Genomic DNA, 7199 nt, shown 5'->3' on the forward strand with positions numbered 1-7199 from the left:
GTAGCAAAATATATTGATGAAAATAGAGTTACAAGGATGGATTGAGCAGGTTTTTTCATAGCAAAAGACAACTAACTACTCATAAAGACTCAATTTCCATTTTTATTTATATTCATTTTAGTCCATTAACTAACAAAACATGTCTTGTTCACTACATAAAATTTTTTCACATTAAAATTATTAAAATATATGAGATGTGTCCAAATATATAAAAAAAACTTCTTCATAAATGGCATAAATTTTATTTTATAAAAAAATTGTGGATGCTAAAATTTATTTTAAAATACTGCTATTTATTATAATCTTGTTGAGTAAATTCTGGACATCAGTTTTGACAGCAGCGGTATCGTGTTATTCATATGACCAGTTACACTGGATGAATAATGAATGAGAAACAGCCATAACTAGTAATTTGCTGACAACCCTTAGGCTGAAAATAACTGATTAAAGCTATTTCGGGAATACTGATCTGTAACAGGGGTAGTCAAAGAAATCAGGATGAGTTTGTGATTGATTCCAGAATGAAACATATCTATCATTCACAAAACCTCTTGCGTTTATTTTGCAAGCTTGACCATTAGTATTTAAATATTTTTTCAGGCTCATTTGTGACAGGAAGAAATTGCATTTCCCAGTGCCTTGCTTGGTTTTTGATTGGTATACATGCACTTCCCCAAATCATCTGATAAAAAAAACACAAAACAAAACAAAAAAAAAAAAAAAAAAAACAAACCAAAACCATAGGGAGCATAAAATCTGGAGTTAAGCCCATAATTTGGCAGTAAAAATACATATTTCATCCAAATACCACAATATTATTGTTTGGATAGTATTACATAAAATTAAAGTTGTTTATTTTTACACAAAAAATATGTCAATCCTACAGGGAGCACTGCCAGGCAGGAGGGTAGAGGAAAAGGAGGAGGTGGGAAATGCTATTGGTTGCTGTGGAAACCATGATGCTTTGAAGAAAATCCACTGAAGGACAAATTTTTAAATATATAAAAAAATTGTCTTTCCATGTCCAGTGTTTCAGATAGAATGTTGATAACCCAGAGAAATGTTAAGATGTTTCCACACTATCAGCAGCTTCACACATCCACCTCACCCACCCCCAATATTTTGATAACCAAGTTTGCTTTTCTTGGTTTTTTGAAGTCTTTGAGATTTTTAATTTATATGAATATATAAAATTTCATTTCAAACCAGGAAAGCTGAGAAAATTAAGTATGGGAAAAAAGTTGAGCTGTCCATAAGAGCTGAAAGTCTCTCATATCCAGAATGTCCGGAATGTGCAGGTTTGTTTTCTTAATGCCTCCAGTATAATCTAGATTCAATACTGCTTTTTTTAGCAATTTGTCTTTGTGTTAGCCAAATAATTTGTCAAAATCTTAGGTATAATAAATAATTTCTCTGTCAGTTTCTTCAAGATTTTAAATATTATGGAGTCATTCAAATAGGGAACAGCTTGCACAAAATATTAAATTCATTAACATCTTGCACATACTCAACTACAAAAAGTAGCTCAAGGAAATGAGGGATTAACTTCTGAGTGAATCTTGACAAAAGAAAGGGTATAGCTGTCTTTTATTATATGCAAGGCAAAAATCAATTCACAAATTTTAGTCAATCTGAGTTGTTCAACTGATTTGCAGCATGAACATTTCAGTCTGCATTTTTTCATTCTTTTTCATCTTGCAGATATGAAATGTACACAAATAAATTTTAAAATAATAAATATTTATCTTTACAGAAAGAACTGCTTCTAAGGATGACTCTGGGAGCACACTAGAATTTTCTAGTCATTCAAAAGGGAAATATTTTTTTTTTTTCAAACAAATGGAAGTTCCCTTAAATGCTGCCATAGATTTGGAAAAAAAAAAAAAAAAAAAAAGAACTTATACACTTGGTATTTTGTAAGATACATTATTTTCTTCATTTTAGCATCTGCTCTGTTTTTTTCCCCTGTATTTCCAGGTTTACAAGTAAGCACATTTAGGTTATCAACTGAGATAAATGCCAGTTATAGAGTGGTGCAGATTGTTTTCCATTCTATAAAATACATTATGGAGTTTGCATAGAAATATCAAAGGTTCAGAATGTATTTTGCATTTTCTTTGAGGCAGGCCTCACAACAGAGTGTGGCTTGCAGTGATAAGCTAACTCTGCTGGAGCACATAAATACTGTACAGTAAAACCAGTGGAAGGTTTAAACGTGTAAGTCAGAGAGATGAAATGGAAGCCATCTCGTAGAAAGCAGGTAAATAATTTCCAAGAGCACTGTTTCTTGTTTTACTTGAGTGTGTCAAGAAAGTACATTTTCTTGCTAAAGTATATTGATTTAAACAATTTTATATAGCCCTTAATGCTGTGTACAGTGGAAGATTTTGCCTTGTGAATGTAAACAGGTAAATACAATTTTCTAGTTAAGATAGAAAAATATTATCATTCATTCATACTTCTGGAATATTATTTAAAAATAGTTAAATAATAACACTGAAACTGGGATAAAATAAAAATGTTGCCATCATCAGCTTGTTGTTACATTTTTAATTATTCTTTTTCATGTATACACAGATTGCTGGAGGAAAATGCTGGAATCAAAAGTGTGACATGAAGATGTGAAAAAATACTTTAAGAAATGATAGTACATTTATGAGAGATGCATCACATTTTAATAGAAATATTGTTTTAAAATGCCACCTTTTGTCCTGTTTTTGGTCACTTTGAGAGCCTTCTGTCCGGGACTGCAGTGAGACCTGCAGTGAGGAAATCCATCACTATGTGCCAGTCTCTACTGAATTCTACAGAAAGGAAGCAGGTAACCAGGTTTGTTTGTGTTCAGTCTTTTGTCGCTTTTTAGCCTTTTTATGATTGCAGTTTCTAACTTAAAGGAAGGTGCCAAATTTTAGTGTACTTTAAGTATACAATTCAGACTTTCTTTCACTGATACATGATTTTCAGAGAATTCTAGAAAATATTCTGGTTTATAGACATGATCTTTGCCTTGAAAAATCATTTAGTTGACCATTATGTAGTAGAGAATCATTATACATGAAAAATTTGCTAAGAAACATTTCTTCTTATCTGTCTCATAATAATACTTTGTCAAATTGCCTTGTATTCATTTTATTGTCTTTTACATTCACAGCTGCTGCCTTTCTGGCCCATGAAATGTTTGAAGAAAACAGTTACACAGCCGACCATGTTCATTACCCAATTTTTCAACAGCTGTATTCCAGGTGAAGTGCACCAAGTTCTTTAACCCTTAACGTGTCACTGCTCCAACTTGAAACAGTTTAGCTAAGTAGCCTTACACAGGTTTTATAGGTTTGGAAGGATTGTGCTTAATGATTTTGTCTGCAGCAAACATAACCAGATCTCTGCCACTCAGTAAAAAACAGAGGTACACCTCCAAATCTGACTCATTTTGTTTCTGCTGCATGCCACTCCATTAGGATGTTTTGAATCAAGTCTACTTACAGGAATAAGTAACAGTAGTATTTTGGTCACCACATGAAAAATCAATTCAGCAGGGAAAGATCTACATTCAGTATGGGGTTTTGTTTTGTGGTTTTTTTTGTTTGTTTGTTTGTTTGGTTTTTTTTTGCTTGGGGATTATTGACATGCATTTAATTCCCTGAATATAACCTTTCAATTTCAACATGAGTTTGTCATTCAAGTGACAGAATTATACAAAATCAAGTCTAGTAGGACAGTTCTCACCTGTAGCAAATGTTTCAGAATACTGATGGTTGAATAATTTGTAGAGCTAAGTAATTCCATTTTTTTTAAAGCACTGATATTTCTGGTTCCCTAAGTCTTCTGTACCTTCAGAATCTCTATGTCTAAAAGCTTTTATTGAAGTTACTGCTGCCCACAAATTTCCATTGGAACGCCATTGAAAAGCATCTGTCATCTGAGATCTGAAAGTATTTTGCAGATAGACAACTTTTAATTTCAATAGCAAAAAATTCTTCAAATGCTGTCATTAATATTAAAATATGATGTCTGAGGTCAATAATAAATCCTTGTTTTAAAATTGGGTTTTATTCTATTCAAAATTTTTCACAGACTTTTCCCACAGAATTGTCTCCTGACTTTCTTCTGGATGTAGGCTCAGTTTGAATGGACAAATACAAGTTTCAAGTTTAAATTAACAAATCAACAAGTTTCAAGTTTAAATTAACAAATCAGCAAGTTTCAAGTTTAAATCAACTAATAGCTATCCAGCTATAAGTCAAGCTATGCTTTATATAACTGGCATGGGCTTTTTTTTTTATTTTAAAGTTTTGGAGTTTTGTGTTGTGTGTGTGTTTTGATTTTAGTGGGGGTTTTTCTTCTTTCTTTCTTTTTTTTTTTTTTTATACATTTCATACATAGTCTACTTGGATAACCATACAGAGGCCTCCCTCTCAGATTCCTCTTTGCTGTGTTTAATTTCCGTATCTCTGAAAAGTATAGTCCACCACTAATTTGGTAATGGCTTTATAAGTGTTTTTGTAATTGTAAATTTTACAATCTACATGAGGACATTGCTAGTAAAATGTTGACATCTTTGCCTGAAAACACTGATGGATAATGCACAGCTCTTACTTCCTGGCTTCTCATTTAGAAAAAAAGGTTTAGCTCAGAGCATCTGGAATGATTGGGGATTCCAGCTTCACCAACATGACTTATGTTTTTTTCAGTTAAACTTTTTTTCCTGGTAGCTCCTGATTTCAGTGGAAATATTTCCTAATAGTAGCCAAATTGTTTAATGCAATAATGAAACTAGTGCTTTGCTACGGTGTCCACCAAGAGTCTTCTTGGTGCTTCCCTGCTAGCTCTGACACAGCGCTGCAGGGGACACCCTTCCGTGCTCAGGGTCGTGAGCCCTGTCCTCATAAGGCACTGGCAGCCATGGTGAGGGAACCGGGAGGAGATAATCCAGGCTGTATAAATCCAAGGTTTATTGGTAGCTCCAGGGAGCTCCTGGCCTCAGGGGTGCAATGCTAGAAAGCCCCTGAGGAGACGGAAGCAGCTGCTTTTCTTAGGGGCCACTTTTTCTTAAGGGGTTTGGCTATCCACCAACGGGGGATAGAGGGGTGTGGGACATGCAGTAATTGACAAGCAGGACAACATATGGGGGAGCTGAGGAGGGGGGACCCCTGGCCCTTGGCTGATCACTCAATACCCTTCGTGGAAGCTTCTAGAGATATAGGGCTGAAGAGCCGAGTGACAAAGTGCCAGGGAGGGGATAAGGGGATTAACAAGGAAATTCTAGTGATTTGGGACGAGTGGGGATGGGATTGGCATTTAGGGAAGGCGAAACAACTTGGGATGAGACCATAAATGGGGGAAAAACAGGGACAATCCAAATAACACAATACAACAGTGGTTCAACAGCACACTGAGTATTAGGTTAGTGATCAGAGCCAACAATAGAAACCAAATAAAAACATAATGAAAAGTAATTTTATAAAAGCAATTTTTATAGCATAGCCATAGTAAGAATGTTCAAATTCATGTAGTAGAATTGCAATCTGCACTGATTGGTGTATCTAAAAAAAAAAAAAAGTTAGAGTATAGATGTAGATTTACATTGATTTAAGTAACTAACTGAAACTATAGTTACTGACTGGAATTACAAGGCCTAAAAATTAGACTCCTGCTATATCCAGAAAAATCCAGATAGTCTTACAACAATTAACATGGAGATAATTAACATGGAGAAGGGTAGTCCTGGAACCCTAATCTCTATCTGTTTTTTTACAGTAGAGTACTCCTAGCTATGTAGTTATTTATCTCATCTTCAATAGAGTAATTGTGTAGTGCAAAATGCATATAGTTCAAAGGAAATAAAGACTGAAATTCTATCTTAGCTTCTTTCGAGGTGAGAGCAAAAAAAATTACAATGAGTCTTTATTTTACCTATTTTCCTATTCTTGCAATGAGATTGGTATTGCTGGCTACAAAATTGCTGAGAATTATATCCTATCCTGGATTGATATATAATGGAAAAAAGTAGAAATTAACCCAGAATATTAAGAAGAATGAGCATATGAGGCAGATGGTGCTTATCCACTATGTGAAAAAAATCCTTGTTTTGATAAAATATTACATATTCTCCATTGAAATCTTGTGAAACAGAAAAGAAAGGCTCCCAAAGACTCTGAAAAGGAGGTATGATCAAGTGAATTGCCATTGAGAAAACAAACAAAAAAAAAAAAAAAAAAAAAAAAAACACCAAAAAAAAAAAAAAGGGAAATTGGGAAATGCAGTGAGCACAAGAAAATGGTCTGGGAGCAAATGAAATGCAGTGGAAATGAGCAAACGATGCCAAAACAAAGCTCAGAGATGCTGCAAAATCAGGGCAAAAATCATGGAGGAAGATAGAACACTGAGGGCAAGACAGATTACATAACAATTTACATATCTGTTGTGTCTCTTTCATTTTGCTGACAGAGGTCAAACTTTTTATCCTGCTTCTACTAATGTCTTATTATTTTAACACCAACTCTTGCTGTCTTTGGAAGGCATTTTTATAGTGTGACCACTTTATATCTCAATTTCACTGAAGTATTTATTTTTATTTTAATTACATTTTTACTATAACATTATGTGTCAAAGAACAAACCAGAGAGCTTTGAATGATTTTAAATTTTAAAAAATGATAGAGAATGTACAATGAGAATGTGACTAGAGAGAAAAAGTAGATAGAAGTTTTAATGTAATACAAGTCAGCTTACTGACACAATTGAAAATGGATTGTTTTACATCATATTTCTCAGTATGGGGGTAATAAAAATCAGGAAATATCAATCCACAGTGTTCTATAAGATTAAAATAAGTAACTATATTCATGGATAGATTTGCTTTATAGTTTTTAGGTATAAATCTGATCTAAACCAACGAATTTTATTCATTTTTAAACTAGTATCCGCTAAAGCCTGCACTGTATTCAGTATCAAGCATGTGAATTTTCTTCCAAGATACATTTCCCTTCTTTAATTTTAGTTCACTTAAGAGCTATTTTCTAGGAGAAAGCAACAAAATGAGCATTTTTTTCTCTTCCGCTTTTCATATTAATACAGTCAAGAGGCTATCCAGGTTAATCTAGAACTATTTTGTGGCTTATCCCTTCCCCAGAGAAAAGGCTACTCTGGAACAACATTTGATTTGCACTTATGAACACTAGAATGAAGAAAAGCTTTTTC

The 7199-nt window shown here is 33.7% G+C and overlaps 1 long non-coding RNA gene across 1 annotated transcript; it reads left to right on the forward strand.

Moving 5' to 3' along the window:
- The first annotated feature begins 731 nt into the window (after positions 1 to 731).
- On the forward strand, positions 732 to 6186 carry LOC146768725 (uncharacterized). Its single transcript, XR_014955934.1, has 2 exons — positions 732 to 2821; positions 3152 to 6186. It is a non-coding gene; the product is annotated as an uncharacterized LOC146768725 (long non-coding RNA).
- The last annotated feature ends 1013 nt before the right edge of the window (positions 6187 to 7199 follow it).

Source organism: Lonchura striata, chromosome 1 (assembly GCF_050655825.1).
Source record: "Lonchura striata isolate lonStrDom1 chromosome 1, ASM5065582v1, whole genome shotgun sequence".
NCBI lineage: Eukaryota > Metazoa > Chordata > Aves > Passeriformes > Estrildidae > Lonchura > Lonchura striata.